Genomic DNA, 22,014 nt, shown 5'->3' on the forward strand with positions numbered 1-22,014 from the left:
AAAGCAGATCCCAGCTGGGAAAGTAGTGGTTTTGCCTCGCAAAAATCTTTCATACACACACTTAACTGCTCTCTCCATGTGTTACTTAAAAAGCAGCTTTTAGGATTTTGCTGGAAAGGTTATGTTAGGGAATAGGAAATTAATTAAAAATTAATTTAAAATGTACTTTGTACTTCCTGCTGATTCCATATACTTACTCACGCAGCAAGTAAAAAATCCTTACTCCTTCAACATTCAGTCACAACTGACACAGTGAAAAAAATATGTTGTCAGAGCTATGTAGGCTGTAAAGTCCATATATCAAAAACTTAGATTCAGATAAATCAAGCTTATTCAAACACACAAAGAGGAAAATTTACAGGGAAACATGTCTGTAGCTTTCAAGATGATTAACAGTAGACAACAGAACAACATGGACAAGTTAGGAAAGTAGCACACACCCTTCTTACACAGAGCTCTTTGAGACAGGAAATTAGTCTTTCCTTTACATAACTTTATAATAATCTTACTCTAGTCATTGCAGTATAAAACAACACCAGTACACAAGCTGTTTTTTTAAAAATGTATCCTGAAGCAGTCAGCTTTTACATCCCTCTTTGTACAAGTGACAGTAGCTGCCTGCATTTATTTCTTAATTGGTGGCAGAATTAACCACAAGAAGTAGCCAAAAGGAAAAGTTAGTGTGTGAGAAATGCTTAAAAGCAAGAATGCTATTTTCAATTTGCTTCATTTATAATTCAAAAGATGTACAGGGTGCAGTTCTGCAAAGTTCCCATACAAAACACCATAGTGAAGTCAGTGGAAACACAAAGATTTACAGGAACAAGTCCTATAAACAGGGTAAAAACAAAAACAAGAACAAAACAAAACAACAAAAAAAAAAAACCCACACCAAGGGGACACACACACAAACGGGAAATAGTGATGACTTTCACTTGAAAAAATTAGTTCTACAGTTTTGCCTTCAAAAATTCCAAGTGTAACAGGATTGTGCTAGAAAACACTCCTTTTCCTGTCCTGCTTGTTCCTCTGGTCTAGAGAACAGCAGCACACATTAGTGCTTTTGCTTAAGAAAACCCATTCACAGGAGCAGTATGCATTTCTAGGCTCGAGCTGATCGGTGTTTACTAACAGAGGACTCAGACACACCTTCACATGGACTCCAGCAAGTGGTACACCCAGATTACTCACATAAGAAACAAACAATTCATGGACAAGTTTTCCTCAGCATCCAGTCAACCTAGCCATGTTAAGACTTGCAAAAGCTACAAGGCCATGAAAAACATTCTCGTCCTCCATCAAAAGCTTAACTGGGGACCTCGGGCACTGGGGTAACCCAAGCACTGCATCTCCTCACAAGGACACGTTCCTGCCACTCAGCTCTTCACCCTCCACACCCCAGAGAGGAAAGCCCAGCCTTTCTCCCCTCATGGATGAGGATTCTATAGCTTTAAGATCAAATATCATTGCAGATATTCATCTGCTATTTTTTAATTGAAGCTAAGACACATTTCTTTGGGGGGTGTAGTACTTTTTGCATAGCTGATATTAAAGCTCATCAATTACAGAAGAGAAGAATCTGCAGCTCATCCCATTTCAGCTTTAGTTTACTAGACAATGTTGCTTGCTCTTGTGCTCTGGCCAACTAGTGCTATGTCACAAAGTCTGGTATGAACAGAAAATGACAGCACAAATAAGCAAGTTTTCATCCTATATCAAGCCATACAAATAACCAATTCAAAACTACAAAGCCCACAGTTCTTCTATTCTTGCTCTTTCAGGAAGGGAATATATCCATATGTATGATGATAGAATTTTGCAAAATAATTTGTCCACTGGACTTTCAATTATCAGAACCACTGCAAAGCATTAGTTGCAGAGACAGAATCTCAGAAAGTGTTTATGATACTTTAGTCCTTTAGGCATTTTCTCTCTTCAGATGAGATTTTTTTTTTATATCACAAAGGAAAGAACTTTATATTGCCTACATAGATGTACATACTAATATGACTTAAAGCTATTTGAATTAATCTTCTTAAGTAAAATCTCGAATCCATTTGGGTTCATCTAGCCAGAGACTTCAATGCCACTAGGAGTTTGCCATGTTGTAAGAATCACAAGCACTATGCCCTGGACCCAGGAGATACAGTCAGTGGCTCTGCATTTACATCTGCCTGCCTATGAGCAGCCAAGAAATGCTACTTGGTCTTTCCTGTCACACACCAACAATCCATCTTTCCCATTTACCTGCCATCTAATCAGAGACAGAGAAGTGACCTTTCCACTTGCGAGTTAACAAGTTAGAATTGCTGCTCACTTCACAGGACAGCCAGAGACTTGAGCAAATATGCGATCTACAAATGCATTTCAACAATGCAAGGCATAAAGTCAAGCAGAAAGATGGGGCTTTTTTGTCTTTTTTCTTTTTTTCAGAGAAGTCTTATGCTGTAAATTACATAAATCTGTCTCTCCTTCCTCAGAATCAGCACAGAGAAAGCCACCTTTCTTCCTTAATGCCTGCTTTCACTCTAAACAGAGGAAGGGAGGCAACTGAGCTTCTTGATACAATAAAAAATGAAAGCCAATCTATGGTGCTCCTGCTGAGATGTATCCCTTCACTCTTACTGTGTATGCAAAGCAGATAAAAGGGCTAGAGGTATTGCAGTGCATTCAATATATTGTACAGCTTGTATTTATAAATAATAAATATATTCAAGTACATCTATAAAATATGCTTATTCATTGGGGTCTATGATCCTTTCACAAATGCTGCTGCTACAAAGTTAAATAGTCACCTGAGGACAGGCTGTAGCAATGAACATCTCTATTGTATAGCTGCGATTGAACCTTTCTGTGAATAATCTCAAGCTGATGAAGTTCCATGATTAGAAGCTGGTAAAATTGTGTTTGTAGCCAAGAGGAAACTGCACAGATCTCAGTACAGTCACATTCATATCTGTCACTGTTGAATGACAAATTCTAAGAAGGAATGGATCATTATTGCAGATTTGAAGAAAAGTAGTCTAGAAACCCTTCAAACCCCAGTCTGCTACAGCCATGCAGTAATCACAATATAGTGTGCTCATGCTTTGGAGCCACTTGAGAATTACTTCTGAGAACAATCTGCGATTATCAAAATTGCCAGACTCAATTCTACTTTGAGTGTAGATGCTCCGAGTCCTGAGAACAGGTATATTGCTTTCACGCAGAAATCAGTTCTGCAGGGAAATTGGATCAATACATCTCTCCAAACATACAGTTTCTTGCTAATTTTCCATTGCTTACTACTCAATAGAGGAGCAATAGCCAGCCTGCCTCTCCTTGATCAAGCACGTCATTAACTGCCCCTAAAAGAAGGGACCTGCTGTGCCGTACCAGACACGCTGTCCTCTAGAGGATCAGAAAGAGCCAGCTTTCCAGGCAACTCTTCACCAGCTAGGATTGAATTTGTGTTCAGGCTTCACATTAAGCAAGAACTGAAAATATTACTTCTAAATAAAGAAGAGCATGACTCTAATTCATACTTTGTTTCATGGAAGGGCATTAAAATTAATTCTCACCACTGTGCTAAATCTTCACATTTGTTTTCAAAAAGTATTGTTCAGTATTAATAACAGATGCTCAATCCAACTAATCCTTCACATATCCTGTCATTGGTTTCGGCTTTCAAGCTTGCTGTTCTTAATGGGTTCTTTTTCCAAATAATGCACATCATTGTAGATGCTGTATCATTGCAACAGACAGATGTGTCTCTTTTCATCCCCCCTACACACACATCTTCTGATGTGACTTTCCAACCTACTACCAGAGTGTTAAAAACCATATCCACACACAATCATTTTATTTGAACTGCAATGTACTATACCCATAGGTGAACTGTGAGTTAAAAGTGAGCATCATTTCATAGATAAGACATTAGAACAAGACACACTGCGTTTAATTGCAGGCTCAGCCAGGATTCCCTGCAGCCTTAGGTAAAATCCATAATCCTTAAGATAGACCTTTCTGATCTGTAAAATGAGGATAGTAACATTGTCCATTTTTTATTATTATTTTTGAGCAATTTTGAGGCTTACTGTTCTGTACTTTCTGATATGCAATATTTAACATCTCAGAACACTGATAGGGATCTCTGAACATTGCAAGGAAGAATAGGAAGAAAAGCAGAAAATAATCCTCATAAGTCAGGCTGTTTCTTTTCTCATGCATATATATTTATAGAAAAACTACTTTCCTTCTTTCTTTGCCAGAAACAGGACACAAACTCTTTGACGTAATTAGATAGGAAGAATCAAAACCCATCTGACAGTTCCCTCCATGAAAAGATTAGAGCCGTGGCTGGAGGCAGGATCATCTCCCTTTTTCCTTTTCACTGACAAAATCTGTGATAAATTGCTATATAAACCTCATTCTCTTTCTCTGTGAGCAATTATGTAGGTGTTGTTTGATTTTATATAGCTATATATATATCTGTATCTACATAGGTATGTAAAAATCACACTCTAGCAAAACACAACACCAACCCTTGGTGGATTTCCTGAAGATGACTTTTGTAAAATCAAAGTACCCCTCTGCTTTTTAAATCACATTGTAAAGGCAAAGTATGAAGTAGTATTGAGCTAATATAGAGATAAAAACATATATATAGAGAAGTTCATATATATATATATATTTCTGATATATATATACACACACATATACTCCCACACAGAGAATGTATGGACGTATAGAGAGAAAAATGTCTGTTTCAAAGTCCAGAGCAGGATTTCCCATTCACTAGGTAATAGCAGCGTTAAATTTAATCATTGCTGTCTTAAAATAAGTTAGTAAAAATACCAATAAGATGCACAAGGAAGAAAATCTGTCCATCATCAGAAGTTACAGGTGGTACAACATTATAAATGATCTACATGCATATCCTTTACCTCAGTGATTCCTTTAAGTAACGCTGTTCCAGGAAGATGACATACAATCTTCATGCTATATTGCAATCATCAATGAACTGAAGGTTTTGTAGTGTATATATCTTTACACACACGTGCTCCACAGAAACTACTCTGGCACCATTCTTGTATGATTCCCTTTTAGCATGTGCACAATTTAAATTCCACGGTTGAAGTTAAACGTGGGTTTGTCTCCTTCATCTATACAGTTTAAATACCACAAGAAAAGAATTTTGCTCGATCCTGGTTTGGACTGGACTTCTACAGGTTCTGTGCACAGCCTATCACATACTGTGAAACCTCCTTAAAAATTGGTTTTGAAATCTGAAGATAGAATTTCAAAAATTTTTTTAAAAATTGAAAACCCCATGCATGTCACTGGCAAGAGCACAGCGGGACATGCATACACATAAAAGGCTTGAGTGTTGCTGGCAATTGTATGTCATCTTCTATGCATTTCAATCTGAAAGGCACATGAAAAGGACAGGGATGGAGTTTTTCATAGTTTCCTTCACGCATCACTAACCACTGATATTTTACATTGTATAACAAGGAATGCCTTAAAGAGAGGCAGCAGCAAAACACATGCTGCCCCAACTCAATCCCATTTCTAGGGCACCCAGACTCCTGAATTTCTGATGAACTTCCCCATTCTGGTGCTCTCTAAGGCAGGTGAGACAAAGGTTAAGAGACAGAGCATGGTAATAAAGAGACAATTGAGACTGCCAAGTTTCCTGTTCCTGCAAATACTGGCATCGCTCCTGGAACAGAGGAGAATAAATAACAGTCTGTTAAAGTACTGTTGCATCCCATAGCTCAGACACCTACCGAAATGAGGGGATTTACTCTTCTTTCCCCTCTCCTTTCTCCCACCTTCTTGGACATTTACACTCTAAACTCTTGCAATGCCTTGTGGACTCCATACCACAACATTGACTTAAATCTCACAGCACAGAGTCCCCACTTTCATTTTATTTTGTTCATAACACTAAGCTTCTGTAGCAGATTTTCAAAGCATTGCACTGAGAACTCTTAGGAAAAAAAAAATGAAACATTTTTTGATCCCAAGGAGTAAGAAGGAATAGCGCCCACATAATATTTTATTACGTGTGACTTGTTTTCAGTGTTGGAATTAAAGGTTTGGAGAAGGATACAGAATATAAAATCAAAGTCCCAAAAGTCAAGCTGAATATATCCAACACTGATTCCCACTGAAAGTTTTGTTATATGTAATTGAGAACACTAAGACACAGTCTTTTCTATATTTACATAACTAATACATTACACTGGAAAAAAGATTTCTTTTCAAGCTTTAAAAATAGTGCTTTAAAAGCATAGATAGGACTCCATCCAGGAACATACAGGATTCATCTTTTGTGAAAACAATATATGCTGAAGCAACTTCTCAACTGTCTCTAGAATTATTTCTTGAAGAATTGGAAGCACGGAAGTAAATCAATATAATGGAACTCTAAATTAAATAGTTCTAAACTTGTGCATTATCTGAAGAGAGATATAAGGGTAATCTAACTTTTTACCAAATGGCATCTAGCTCACGTTCCAAGCATCCTTACTGTAGTGAGATATGCTTACTCTCTTCTGAGAGTATACACACCTCCCTTTCTCAGCCATTAGGACTAAAATCAGTATTTAAGAGTTGGAACAACTTGGCATGTGAAAAGGTTAGTCCTCATATGGCACTAATTTCAGTAGATCAAGAATGGTGACCTACCTAAAAATATACATTCAGCCACAGATGCTCAATGAAGAAAACACAGGATGAAGTTCTGTATCAGGGACAATGATGGTTCCTTCTGCCCTCAAAACCTACTCCTCAAAATTAAAAAATAAACAACAAAAAGACCCCCAACAAAGCCACCACCCCAGAAAAACAAGATACACACAAAAACATCACCAACCCACCCCCCCCACACCTGACTCATTTTCCCATTCTGTATTTCCATGGAAGAGTTTAGTTGGCTTAGGAGGGGGAGTGAACATCATCTTTGTTATAATAAATTGAGTTTTCATCTCAGAGAACTTTTAAAGTGCATTATCTTCAGCATTCAGGTGTGAAAACTGTCTAGCACACGTGACCTCGACTGCATTAGATGTGCCTTCCAAGCTTAGATATAAGATTTTAGTCCCCCCCCTTGTTTCTCAGGTCAGAAAGGGCTAACAGTACTTCAAAAGATAGCACATACTCTCAGCTGGATAAGTTTTTCACTGTTGGGGGGAATTACAGTCCCAAAGGAAGCTCATTTCTTCTATTAAAAGGCAAAATTTTGGCCACTGAGGGAGGCAGAGCTGTGGGAGAAGGTTTTTAATGAACTCAAGTAGAAATTGTGTGAATTAACAGCTGCGTCACTGGATCAGGAGTCAGGAGATTTGCGCTCTATTCCTGGCTTTGTGACCTCAGGCAGATCAGTTTTACTTAATAATTACTGTACTACAAGTAATTGGCAGCCAAAAAATCCTGTAATGCAATACTGATACAGTACTGTTAGCCATTTTATGTTTAGTAGCAAACGAGACAGGAGGTGTCTCAGCCCTTCTGAAGAGATAAAGTGCAAGGACCACTTGGTTTGCTGGAGTGCCACAGACGTGTACAGCGTGGAGCAAAGACCAAACAGGTAGAGAAGTGAGAAAAGCATCCAGGTATGATTGCCCTAGACCTACAGGCCAAACAAGGAGTAACATCCAGGCAGCAACCACTGACCCCTCCAACTTGGGTTTTTCAAAAAGAAGTCATCAGTACTACTACTACTACTACAACAAAAAAAAAAAAGACTTAGATATTTTAAAAATAATAATAATAATAAATTTTAAAAATAACCTCAAAATCACCAAGCATTTTAACACATGAGCCAGATAAAACTACAGGGCTGTCTAAGACTTTGTCGCAATGTCAAGCATATTTAAGCAAACCGGTGAAAAGGAACAAATTATACAATGGGTCATATCTTGGCTTCTGAAAGCAACATGGATGGCTTAAAGTTTGGAAGGGTGGGAGGATTTTTATTCCTCTAAAAACCCTTATTACAAGACTATAAATCACTTTGCTATGTATTATAAAACAAAGACTATATCCCAAAGCCTAATACAATTTAGAAAGGCATTATGCATCCTCTTCCTTTCTGGTTTTTCAGTCTTTCCCCGTTTGATATTAACCCAGACAACCTGTCTCTTCACATTAGCTTCAAGCTGCCTCTAAACTTTCAGTGCACCCTGGGTATGAGATTTCTGTTCTCAATCTGCACCTTAACCAGTAAAGTTTCTAGTTATACTGTCAATATTTTCCCTGGGTCAGGTCAATATTTGATCTCTTGGCTTTCTTCATAAATGAAATTAATACTGCAGCAAGAAATAAAGCCCTGTGAGTTTTATCAGTTTTGAAACATCAGCTCAAATGGGAAACCTCCAGTGTCTTTTGAAAATGGAAGGAAAATATTCCAGCTATGAACTTTAGACAATGACTGTAGTTTTTGTTATCTACCTATACTTACAAAAAAAAAAAAAAAAACCCAACCTGTATCTATTGTCATTCAGAAAGCCCCCCCAAATATTAGGATACATTAATCTAATTTGCTGCAAATTAAAACATTACATATATTCGTGTTTTCTTCCCCCATTCAACAAAAATTTGTGTGGCTGTAGAGCTCAAGTAACCCAAAAGTTTGTTACAGCATAAATTCTTCATCAGAAGAACAACCCAAAGGCATCACCCCCTGGTGTAGCTAACATCCAGCTGCATTAACAGGTGTTTACTGCAGTGCTCGTGTACAGTGTCCACTTTGCCACAGTGAAAATAAAAATGTAAACCTAAAAGCCAACACAGCATTTTTCAACTCTCTTTGCTGTGCAGAAAGAGGTGAAATGTCCTGCTGTGGGGTAACAGCTATACAGCTCATCCTCAGAGAACAGGGATGGCCTCAGACATGGTGGGCAATGACTTGGAAAGCACAGCTCAAAGCTGGGTGTCCCAGCACTGTGACAGCACACAAACTCAGAACAGGCTGGCTCTGAGCATCCCAGGATCAAAGGCAAAAACCTCTTCTCTAGGAACACATCCATCAGCTTCAACACCTACAAAATATTAGCTTAAATCCAGCAGCATGAGGAGAGCACTTTGTGAAAGGCTTTTCAGCTCCAGCCCAGTAAAATCAGATCCCTCAGCTAAATTAAAGGCTGGATTTTTTTATACTATTCAGGAACAATTACAATTATTATGTACTCAAGCTATGAAATTGCAAAAATCTCATATTTTGTTGCCAGTATAAACACACCTTTTTTCCATTCCTTTTGTACTATTTGTCACCAACACACAACCATACGCCATACAAAATTATTGAAAAACTGTGAGAACAAAGTGTATGTTTAGAAGAGATTTTTTTTTTTTTCTGAAATCAAGCAGCATTATAATGGCATTTCTAAAGACTGAAATATTTCTGTTATTTTGTAACAGTGAGTGTAAAGTGTTTTGTACTTTTCCTGCATTTCCTGCCTATACTTGCATGAACTTTGTTGAAAGAAACCAGCCTTGTCTTTTCTAACGAGCCAGAAAAGTTAAACTCCTATCCAAATATGAGAACAAACATGTTAAGAGAATGCTAGAACTGACAGACCATGGGTGCTTTCTACTACTTTGAGTGTAACACCAGCAGGTTTCTGACAATAGAAATTCTCCAATCCTGTATTACTCCAACAATATTTGCAAGAATCGTGCCAACCTCTACCCTTCTCCAGTAACATGGTAGAATGAACCAGTAAAACACAGCAGGCCGGCACAGTGACCAAAGGCAGTGAGAGCAAACATCAGCAGGTGGAAGCCAGGCACAGCCAGGAGAGCCCCACACTAAAGGGTTTTGCCATGGCATAAGCCAGGCTCAGCTGCCCTTCCTGCCTCTGACCATTCTTCACACCCACCATGGGTCATTTCATACCATGAGATTCCTTCCCAGAGAACAGAATAAAAAGATTACCGCTGTTGGCCCCTATTGCACTTTAATCCTGCAGACCAGAGACACTCTGTGGCAGGTAGATATTCTGAGCTTATTGCTCTTTGTTTTGCTCGATTGTGAAGCATGAAAACAATATTCACTTATACATCATAGAATAAAAGCACCTGGCGCAAATATTAGTCAAAATATAAATTACTAGCATAGAATCTCTGCAAAGAGTATTTCTAGATCTACTTCCCAGAGCTCAGCAGGCAAGAAGATGCTTCCCACAGAAAGAAGCCAGCCTAACTTCTCCTGCTCCTTTGAGGAAGTCTGGATCATAGGACAAAGAAGCAGCAGCCACAGAAAGACACAACAGTTTATCTGTTGCAGGCAAGAGCTGCAGTCTTGCTGAGGACTGAGCAGCAGAAGTCAACCTCTCTATGCAGCACCCCAGGTACAGCAGCAGCTGAGGAGCCTCTGGGCATCCTGGGCTGCCAGTGGCTCCTGCTGTGGGATGGGCAGCAGCTGCACAGTGCCTCCTGGGACGCCAGAGAAGGAAAGTTCCCCTAACAGCGGTATCTCAGGGAGAAATGGTCTGCCTAAGTGCATACAAACCCAATTTCCTTCCTGATGTCCTGTCCTTTCCTCCCTTCAATAAGGCACTGCTTTATTATGTTACTTGGCAAAGAGCAGTTTGTATAACACAAGGGCAATTAGTTTAAATTTTTCTGTGTAGGAGCTTAAACCAGTGTTTGTAAGTGACCCCTAAAATGTCCTTGTTGCTGTCAATAGCATCCTGACAGGAAGTTAGATGTTCAGTGCAGTAATAAGCAAGCCAGTTCTGCTTGTTTACTTGCTGTATATACATCTAGTAACTGGATAGTAACAGCTCACAGTTGCAGGGTGACAGGGGAAAAACTTAGATACTCAGCTGCCAATTCAAGAAAAAAAAATTAAATATATCAAGAAAATTTCCCCCCTTTCTAAACTCAGAGGGAGAAAAGGCACACTTGCCTTGTCTTAGCACTCCTCCTCTCTGTCCTCAGATCAAGAATGCAGTCTGGGATTACAGTAAAACTGTAGCAATTACTGAACTACTGCTCTGAAAAGTACAGGCCCTTTGCCTCTAGGGACCCTGTGCTTGCGCTTCCAGCAGAAAACTTCCTAGAAGAGAAGGAACATCTGACATCTTCATTTCTTTCCGTTAATGAAATACTGCTAAGGGTAAATACCTTTTAAAAGGAATTATCTGTTATCACCAGCATGACTGAATATCATTTAAAAAAAAGCCTAATATTGTGTCCTGTAACAAACCACGGATTTTAGCTCTATCGTGTGTATTTGTGCTAACTTGTAACAGACATAATTTAGGAAGAGAGAGAGGATTTAAAATAGTTTGCACATAAATCTAACAAAGTGACAATCCGTAATAACCTAGCTGTAATCCAGGTCTCGAGATTTTTCTAGGCAGTGTGTAAAACCGGTTGAGGTTTTCAGTCTATTACACAGAAAAAGACTCCCCAGGCAAGACTCCCAGACTCTACTTAACCAGAGCTTTGCTCAAAAGCAAAGAACAGAACAAGAGGTCACCCAGGACTGGAATACATGGAAGCATACTGCACGCTACTGCATGGGGAAAAAAGCCACAACAGAGACAATGAAGGGTGTTGAGGTAAAAAACATGGTTTATAACAGTCATCAGTTTAAAAGAAATGTTTTAGCAAACCTTTACTACTCATCTTAAAACAGAGAGCACATAGTATGACTGGGCTTAGCAATGTGAACCTACTCAGCCAAAAGTCTTCAGTCTGACTGAAGTCAGAGAGAGATATTTCTCCAAGTATTTGACAAAAGCACCTCTCTTCTGCTCACCTGGCTCACTCTGGTGTCCCTGACTCAGCTCTGCTGTCACACTTTTTAACCCACTCAGGGGCTGAGTCTCCAGGCTGGCCATGGCTCTGCAAACACCAATTCCCAAGAGGCAGCAAATGAGCACACGCTGGCCTGTTCCACCTCAGATTTATTGCACTCCAGGGACAGTAAACCTTAACAGCTAAGGAAAAACAATCAATGTAAACTTATTACAAATGCGCAGTTTATGAACTTATTTTTAAAAGTTAGTCAAAGTATCATGGTTTTTTCTTTGTTAAGTTTTGCTTCCTTCTTTTGCCCCCATTATTTGATAAACAGGAAGTCAGAGAAGACAATTAAAGTTAGCTTAAAAAGAACCTCCTTCTTCCTGTCTTAAAAGCAAAGTATCCCCTGGATACTGGGGAAAAAAAAAAAATTAACAGCACTATTTTATACTTTATACCAAGACTAAAGAGTTACATTTGCCTGCTATTTATTAGCAACAATATTCACTTCAAATATTCATGGACTTGGACACACAGCTGAAATTGCAATATGGGTACTGGTGGAAGAACAAAACTAAGCCATGGCTTTTCCTTTATACTTTACGTATCACATCAGACATCATTCCTGCCTCAACACTCAGGCAGGAAGCAACAGCCAGGCCATGCTGCTGCTCAGGCATCATCAGAGTTTTAGCGGGGGAAAAGGGACCTCAATTCAACAAAGAAGAGAGCAGAAAGCCCCAGATATCTGAGGTCTGTCTGTCTGCCCTTGCATCTCCGGGACTGCCAAATCACCTGCCCACATTTCTGAGAGCAGTTACTGCTCCTGGCCCCGTTATTCTAGATTTTCCTCCTCATGAGCATCCCTTTGCCATCCATTTACCTAAGGCAAATGCAGCAAATTCTGCACCAGAAATTGCTTCAGAGCAGCACTGTATATTGTAAATGTCAAGGGTGAGTATTTTTTTTTTTGTCTGTTACCTTACACTGTATTATACCAAACCAAGAGGCTTGGAGAGGTGAGGATGTGCATCCTTCTGTTTGTACAATTTATTTTATTCAGTGCACAGCATTTTCTACAGCTGCAGCACCATGTTCTGCAGGAAGAAATGCAATAAAAGTATTCTTAATCTCCAAGGAAGCTGAGGCTAAAGAGCCCTCTACTGAAAGTTGTGTTTTCTCACAAGTTTGCTGTGCCTCATAACCTCTTTTTTTCATAACCACATGTCTCAGAAGAGTTGATCTGATCTCTCAAGCAATAACAGCATAACCTCTCTCCATAGCCAATACCATCAAAGAGTCAAATCCTGGAGATATTCACCGTGTTTATTAATCTACTGATAGCAACAGTGCTCACTAAGCCTGAAATTTAAATTGCCCAGTATAACCAGAGGAGAGTCTTCAAGGCCCACATTTAGCTAAATAAGTTTACAAATTTGCATGTGCCCAGGTGCCCTACAGGCCATGAAGAAAAACACGCAGTTCTTCCTCCCCAAAATGAACAGGATAACTTTTTAATCACTTTATTTGTGAGAAAAATAAAGTTGTGGAGTAAATAGAAGAGTGTTGATGGTTCAAAATTTTACAGAATATCTATTGACTCCTTTTCAGTAGAAAACTCAATGTAAAAAGAGAGAAACATGAAAAATTGTAAATTAATTACAGCAAACTTTCCACTGATGGCAACTGGAGGATAAAACACACAATTATCTGACACAGAGAAGGTTAAGAGGACAAAAGAATGAATTGGGTGGACATGAAAAATTGAAGGAAAGACAAATTCGGAACTGATGTCAGGCCACACATTTTAATTGCGGAACTGCATGCCAGACATTAACACAGAGCCGGGGTCATCCAGAGAACCATCAAAGGGCACTTGGGGGACAGTGGGCACCGGGGTGCAGCAACTTTCTGCAGAAAATCTTACTGGTCTTTACTTACTTGTGCTGTAGCTGTGTTATATGAAATAGCCAACATGTATTGGGTGCTCCTTCAAGACGCAGGGAAAAAAAACCCCACAGAAAGAGGGTGGTTTATACCATACCAGTGAGGTTGTCAATCATAAGCAAAGGAAAACTACAGCCATTCAAAATAAACTGCCCCTGAGGAGCTGAGGTCACCTTGTCAACATCGATCTTCTCATTTTGATGCACATTAAGAGCTATTGGAGTGTCCCCTTTCATCCTATGACTGTGAATTGACCTTACTGACACTACTGAGTACAATATGGTCATTTAGGGATGTGGTAATTATTGGTAACTGCACTAACAAAGTTAGTGGCACACAGGGCATCATTGCTCCGGCTTGTATGGCCACCTGGCCTTTATTTTAAGAGATTTATTCGCATTTTATGCCTTGACACAAACTGCACACACATCAGTCCCTTATTTACAGTTATGGGATTCTTACGACAGTTTCTACTAAAAAAGAGTATTTTCACCTGAAAAAAAGCCAAAACAAAGCTGTTGCTTAAAAAGTCTGAATAGAGTCCATGAAAAGTCATGCTACACAAACACAAGTATTCCTACAATCTTCTCATAGTACCATCCTGTATTTCCTATCTTCTGTCAAAATACAACACAGCTGGGTCAAGAGCGGGACCTCCTGCCAGGAGTTGCAGCCTGTCACCACAGAGCTGGCAACACACCAGCCCCTCAGACGCAAACCCCACCAAATGGCACCTCCCTCTCTCCAGGACCATACTCCACTTCCAAAACGAATCAAAAGGTAAAACTGTCTCCAAGACTCGCGATGGAAAGGTCAAGTTCCTAAACCCTGTACACACGGTCCTTTTTGCACGACTCCTGAGCCCCAGAGGTGGCCGTGCCCAGGCACACACACCAGCTGCTGCGCTGCTGCCAGAGATAAGCCACAGAGCTTCCTCAGGTCTGAAATGGCCTTTACTGATTTACTGACGAAGATATATAATGTGATCACCACAGAGATGACTTTTTGTTAAAAGGAAAGAGAAATAATCAATAGTAGCTCGGGCTGGAAAGGGACCTTGGAATTGATTTGGAGATGACATGCTGGGCTTAGGCCCAAAGCAGAGTTCCTGGCCAAAAGCAGAGTCTAATGCTTTTAGAGTTCATTTAAAGATGACCCCAAATTAAATTTCCAATTGTAAGGGTCTAATTCACTCCAGATTGTTTAGAAACACTGCTAAGAAAAAAGAAAAATCCCAACACAAATACCCTTCTGAGGTTTTGGACTTCAAGTTAATAAATTTTTAAGCAGACCTTATATTTTACCCCACACTTGTTCACTTTTATTGCTATAGGTTGTCACATTCTGCTGACCCGGAAGATCAATCAGAGGCAAGTTTCTCTGGCAGTTTGCAAACATGACTGTTTTCTTCACACTGTTTCAATTCAGTGCTACTTCTGCCGTAGACAGACCCACATTCTTAAAGCTATTTGTGGTCCCTTGAAAGAGATACAAAATGCAGTAGCAAGGAGAAGGTACAATACTCCACCTATTTAAACTAAGAACTCAAAAATATTTCACCTCATTTTGCCGTATCACAAGCAAGACTTGAGGAGTCACCTGGCTTTAGCGATTGCCATACATTCATCCCTCCAGACTGCAGCAGTCCCGTCACAGGTTCATCTGCAGTGCAGTCTTACCTGCCAACTGCGCCAGCAGCATTTGCCTCACAACTGAGAGAAAAGCGAGAATAAACCCCATGCTGATGACCCAGCAAAAGGTCACTGAATCTCACTGTGCTGTGAAATGCCACTGAAGACACCCAGAAAAAGATCCAGAGCACCAGAAATGCAGCAGTGACAGAAAACCTGTCATCTGCTACTCAGAGTATTTCAGTAGCTCCAGCAGCCTGAGCAGTACCTTTGCAAAGTTCCCAATGCCAAAGCTCCAGTGTTTTCCTCTAAAGAAAGCATCACTCTGCAAGACAAGGGAGATGGGGTTGAACGTGGTGGAAAGAAGAGGGGAAATAGAGGTAAAGACCATTTCTTTCAAGTGAGTCATACTCACTTTGTTTCTTCAGCTGTGTCTTGACAAACAATTAATGCTAGATTTTCACACTACCACTCATTTGGCAGAAGATATTTAAGTCAATACAAAACACAGATCGGATTTCAAATTAGCAAGATCACCAATGAATTATATGACGAGAACGACAGCAAGCCTGTGCTGGCACCAGGCTTCAGCTTGCCACCTGGTATTCCAGATTGCACTGATCCCTGCCCGTGCTGGTCCCCACCACCTGGTGCATTGCAAAATGCCTCTTCTGCTGTACTGCAAGGCTTTCTGAGCAGCCCTCTTGGAGGGAGGGCCCTTCTGTTTCCAAGGTCACACACACTCCCAAGAACCAGCCTCGCAGAAGGGCTGCTTGGCTCCATCAGACCTTTATTTGCATCTCAGCACTGTGAGAACCACACACCACTTCAGCCTGCTGGCTGACCAGTGATCCTGTCACTGCACTCTTCCTCACAACCAGAGCTACTTTCCCATGTCCATTTTGCTCATTGGAGGCAGATGTACTCCTCCCTGACACGATCCACAGTGAGCACCCCCTCTCCAAAAGGGTGTGTGCATGCTTCTGCCCAAAGCACCTTCTCCGTGCTGCCAGAACCTTATGGAGCAGCTCTTTTTCTCTCCTGTTGACCAGTTTGATAACAGCTCATGCCCATCTCCAGGTCACAGCTGGGGCCAGACCATGAAGTGAAGCATGGCCAGAGCACCCTCCAGAAAGCCCTGCTGTTTCTGGGTAGGCAGGGTCTCATGCTGTATCATCTGACCAGAAAGCAGAACTTCCTAAATGCAAGCAGACATATTATTCCCTGTTCCAGAAACTATATGGGGAAGGATCTGTTGCTATATTTAGCAATGGATAATTTTGTAAGTCCAAACAATAATGAAATAATCAACTGTAGAGCAGGAGAGATCACATACCTAATCTACATTGATGAGCAGAGAGAAGTCATAGCAGGGTCCAGAGCAGATTCCCCACTAAAACCTCACTTCTGGCAGGAATAAGTCACCACTACCACTGCACACAGGCAGCTCTGCTCTGCTATTTATCTTCTTTAAAACTAACAGCAAAACACTCCAGGGGTGAGACCTGAAGAAAAATTGGCAGAGACTGCAAGCCTTGGCCAGAGCCTCTCCTCGAGTGCTCACAAGGACACAGCACACAGTACCTTGCCACCCCCAGGGAGACAGCTGCTGGAGCCCAAGCCAGAGCACAATGTTCAGAATGCAGCACAGTCTAAAAAGCATCAGCCCAGACTGCCCCTTACACCACATGTAGCAAGTAACTGGACTGATAGAAAATTCATACAAACAACAGCATACTTAGCTTAGAAAGGTATTTTCTTACATTAGTCAGCGGCTTCTAAGGAGATTTCCAGCAATGCCAAGGAATCAGTAGCGCAGCAGATCCTTCCCTCTTACCTGGTTCCACCACCTTCTTCAAAGTGCAGCAGCTTTCACCACTGTGTTCAACCTTTTCACAGACCAGCCTCAGCCACCTGGCACTGATTTGATGCTGAAACACCTGCAAAGCAAGGTGCAGCAGATCAGTGATCACTCGCCTTAACCAGAAAAACCTGTGTCTTATCTGCTAGCAGACCAGTGTGGAGGGGAGCCAAGGAATTGCTGGGGACACACAGAATCTGCCAATAAAATATTGGTGGAAGATCTGGTTCCATATGGGAGGGAAAGAAAAGATACATGACCTGGAATAACACCTGCCAAAATCAAGTTAAATCATTATTATTTTTTTTTAAATATCCCACATTTTCATTTCCAGGATAAAGATATATAGAACTACTGCTTTGTGACTCACAGCTACAATGTTCTAAATCCAGCACCAGGAACACTAAAGGACATTTGTCATGCCATTGCTCTGTTCCCCACCTTGGCAAAAGCAGATAATTTATGATCTCTCTGCTATCAGAGTGGCTTAGAGGTTTCTTACACTTACGTGAGTAAAAACCACTGAGACGATTAGAGCAGATGCAGAACAAAAATGCAAAAAAATATCTGCTATATAACTCTCCACATTAGCTATAGCTGGAAGGAAAATAGGAGGCTCAGCAAATTAATTGCTTTACTCATTATGGCAAATTATCCATTCCAAAAGGCAACTAGTGGCATGAAAATAAGATGTGTATGTTAGAGGACATCAGCAGAGGGGTAAGATTTCCATACCATTAACAATGCTAGTTTATGCTTCTAACTTTACATCAAATTAGCCATACATTACAAAAGCTTCTCAACAGCTCTCTCAGTAGAAATTAAACCTTGAGCTCACAAATATTGACAACTCTGTCTTTCCATAACAACAAACCTTAAATGAGATAAATTAATGCTTTTCTGCAGTGATTAGGGAAAAAACACTGATTCAAATCATGTAAGAGTAGCCTCAAAGGCAAAAGTGCACTTATCCTTTCGTCCCCTAATATATGTTGTTTCAGTGGGGACAGTAGCCTTTAAGAGCAGGCAGGTCTGCTTCACCTGCCCCAGTGCAGCAGAGGGGCTGCTTTGGAGTGACACAGTGTGCACACCCCAGCCCCCAGCACTGGTGCCTGCCCAGGGCCCTGCTCCTGTCAGCGAGGTGAGAGAGCAAAGGAGGAGCTCAGAGAATGTCCTGCAGTTTGGAATGCACTAAGTCACTGATACTGTGAAAGTCAAAGAGAGATCTCCCCCGGGCCGCGGGAGCAAGAGGCCAGGGTGCGTCCTGCTTTACACCATTAGGCAGAGTCGAATGAAAGGCACATTTCCCTACTGAGCCTTTTTACCCCAACAACAGGGTGAATTATGTCCAATATATATATATTACAGTTCATTTCTTGAGAAGATGAAAGTGGCATCTTTTAGTTTTCCAGAAGTGAAAGGCTGGATTGCTATCTTCCCCGCTTGCAAGCCTCAGGGACCAACAGGCATCACTCCATCTGGGAGACAAAAATCTGCCCTTCCAGCTGAGACCATAGCCCGAGTATTGATCAAACTTCCACTTCTCTTCCATATAATAGAATTTCCCAGTGAGCTAATTGTTTTTTCTTCTTTCATCTCCATAAATGAGGTCAATGGCAAGGGCAAAGAAGAGAGAATTAGCTCTAAGTGTTCTTGGCTTCGAAGCAAGAGGAGACAGAGCTTCCAGATTTTGGAGAGTGCTCTACAGGATTTATAAAATACCAAGGGACCTTCCAAATATCTGAACCTGGAATTGCTTCAGCTTATGACAAGGCTTGCCTGCACTGGCAAGAATTTATGGTTTTCTACGCCTGCTATTAGTTTGGCAATGCCAGTTGTAGGTCACTGATGGTCTTCATGCTGTTCCTCCAGCAGTGACCAGCTCCCACAGCATTTTGCAAAACTGCATAAATCTTCCCAACAGATGTGGCAGCAGGCACGTAGCACAGTGCATCTCTGTGCCTTGTCCTCGTTCCCTTCTGCCTGCAGTGGCAGAGCTGAGCAGCACCTCCTGCCCTGCAGTCCCGTGTTGGGAGTGCAAGTGAGGCAAAGCACAGCCGTGACAGTGCAGGTTCAGACACACACCCACAGCATGCTTACAGAAAGGAATACTCAACCACCAGCAATGGTGCCAGTGACAGAATTAAAACCTGGTTCCTGAGAGAAAACTAGGTACTATGGCTTTCATAAAGAAACACCACAGGCTTTCTCTTCCAAAAGAGCAATGAGGTCTGGCCATCAGCCCTCCTCTCTTTTTCTCCTCCAAGACATGGGCATTCCCTTGTGCAGTATAAAAACCCTACAGGACTCATTAGTAACTCAGGCAGAATTAATAACAAGAATCAGGAATGATGGTCAGAGACAGGCAGCTGCAGTATTCATCTTCTATGGGTAAGAAAGCAGTTTATTTGCTGCTGAACTCTTCACAAAGTGTTTTCCCATATTATGGGGACAATTAGAATTGGGAAGTTACACTGATAGTATAAAAAATTCAACCCACCTCCACGAGTCTGCCCTGTACTTTTTCATGTCTGAGTCCAAGCACTGAATGCTGTTTGTGTGTGGTGAAGCTTCTGGCACACTCAGGGCTATTGCAACGTCTGCTTTACAGCCCCCAGGTTACCACTGAGTCAAAACTGTCCAAGTACGAGACAGGAGGGCACAATCAGAGCAGGGATGAGGCTGTGCAGGGTGACAGGACAGTTCTGGCCTCACCAGACCCTGTTCCTACCATTCACCCCCTCTGCAGCACAGGTGGGAGGGGGACTCTCACCTGCTGGGCAGCCAACCAAGCAGCCACAGGTGGGAACAGTTTTATGCTCTCCCAATCAAGGCAAGGCACACCTCAGAGGTGAAATTCCCAGGTGTTTGCTGTTCCTTCATTAACACTGGTGCTGAAGCTGTAGAAAACAGTTTTGCATTCTGGAAAGATCATCTGAAAGATGCCTTTAAACAAGCTCTGGGTTTTGTGGTGTTTGCAGAGACCACCTCTCAAGAGGCAGAACAGACCTCGCAGATGTTATTGGCCTCAGAGCAGACGAGCCACCCTGTCCTGAGGGACCAGCCCCCATTAATCACCAGCTACAACACAACTGAGGTCAATAGTAACACCGTGTCCAACATTTGTAAATGGAATTCTGAAAAGCAAAATTTTTATTGGAACATTCCTGACACATTTACATATGCTTTCACCACATTTTTGCCAGAAAGGACACCTTATAGAATAGAAAAACCTGCCAGAAAAATAAGCAGTTCCACTCTGGGAATAATTTTTGAAAGTCTGTTCCTTCCTGGATGTGAGCAAAGGTTATTATGTGTCTAGAATAGATCCAGTCCAGACAGATGGAGCATCATGGGGGGAGGAGGACTGAACTCATGATCTGTTTGTTTCCTGAAGAGCCTTTTGTAATGAACTTTGTAAAAAGACTTTTTGTAAATCCGAGTGAATTAAATTGCTTTATATAGCACTGGGATAAACAACTTCTTGACAATTGGATTTTTTTTTTTTAATTGCTTAGGCAATGAATCTTGGAAACAGAAGAACAAGCAGAAAAAATCAGATAAAATCATTTTAAAATGCACACCTGTCAGTAGGCTGGAAATTAAACCTCTTCTAAAAGAGAGTTTCTCATTTAAATCATACAAGAAATCCCATCAAACCAGGAGTTTATTATTTCCAGGAATAAAGAACTCTGTCCTTCCTTTCAAGCTCTGACCAGTCTCAGATCACAGAATCATCTATCAAGATCCTCAATAATCCATCTTGTTCCCTGTGTTGTTACTGTCTGTAATGAGCAATGTGCCCTAGAAACTATCACATGATCCCAAGACCTCTGATTCTTTAACAGGATGCAGTCTCTTAAGATTTGCAGCCTCTCTTGATAATTTTTGAAAGGGCATAAAACACTACAAACACACGCTGAAAATTTTAGCATAGAAGAGAATTCCTATAACTTAGTGGTGTTTTTTTTAGCATCAGATACATATTACTTAAAAAAACCCCAACAAATACAAAAAAGCAGAACCAAAACAAGGAATGATCTTAAACCAAAACTGAGAAAGAGACCTGAGACAATCTTAGCAGGCCTCATGAGACTGAAGTGATTTTCAGCTACAGCTAATGTTATTTTAACCTATCTTTGCCTGTATCATTTAACCCCGTTGTGGTCCAATACTCTTGCTCTTTCTCAGGCACTGAAATGCCAGGTTTGGTGCAAATCTCAGAGTACATTTCAGTTCAGTCCCAGCTATGATACATCCCTTTCCTAGCCTGCTTCCTCTCCAGCACAGTGGTTTCACTCCTTTTCCCATTCCTACAGAAGGAGCAATGCAGAGTAAAGGGTTCCTGATCTTTCTTAATCTCTTTCCCACAATGTGGTGGTGGGACTTCTGTCTCCAGGTTCTACTGACTGTTCCTCTCAAGGGAAAACAAGACAAATATTTGTTCAGGCAATTCAAAGTAAAAACCTACTGCAAATATACAATTTGTGCTTGAGTGAACTTTTGAGTAAGCAAGCCTTTACCTAGTTTTGCTTACGTTCAGGCTACGGTCTGCTACTACTTCAAAAAACCTTGAGGAGTCCTTCACAGATATTATCCACAGATAATTTAAAATGAGGCTTAAATGGCAACCTGTTTATCCCACAAAAGGTGAAATTAGTAAATGGATGATACTGTAAAAATTCAACTAGCTTTCAACATTGAATTTCTATGGATCACAGGTTTGTTTCATAGCGCCTATGAAATCTGCCCTTAAGAGTAAATGAAAAATAATTACAATAGCATTTTTCAAATATGTTTCAAGTGTGTTTCCATCATGACTGCCAGTTCAAG

At 40.8% G+C, this 22,014-nt stretch overlaps 1 long non-coding RNA gene across 5 annotated transcripts in view; it reads right to left on the reverse strand.

Annotated features, from left to right (window-relative positions):
- The window catches only part of LOC120756230 (uncharacterized), a 179,078-nt gene extending 159,117 nt beyond the window's left edge, over window positions 1-19,961 (reverse strand). For 4 of the 5 annotated variants that reach the window (XR_009208107.1, XR_009208106.1, XR_009208104.1 and 1 more), the window contains exons 1-3: window positions 19,913-19,961; window positions 19,682-19,817; window positions 17,158-17,260 (exon numbers count right to left, since the gene is read on the reverse strand). This is a non-coding gene — a long non-coding RNA (uncharacterized LOC120756230). Of the gene's footprint in view, window positions 1-17,083; window positions 17,261-19,681; window positions 19,818-19,912 lie in introns of all 5 variants that reach the window. The other variant, XR_009208105.1, reaches the window with a different exon arrangement.
- Between the last annotated feature and the right edge of the window lie 2,053 nt (window positions 19,962-22,014).

Source organism: Hirundo rustica, chromosome 8 (assembly GCF_015227805.2).
Source record: "Hirundo rustica isolate bHirRus1 chromosome 8, bHirRus1.pri.v3, whole genome shotgun sequence".
NCBI classification, from domain to species: domain Eukaryota; kingdom Metazoa; phylum Chordata; class Aves; order Passeriformes; family Hirundinidae; genus Hirundo; species Hirundo rustica.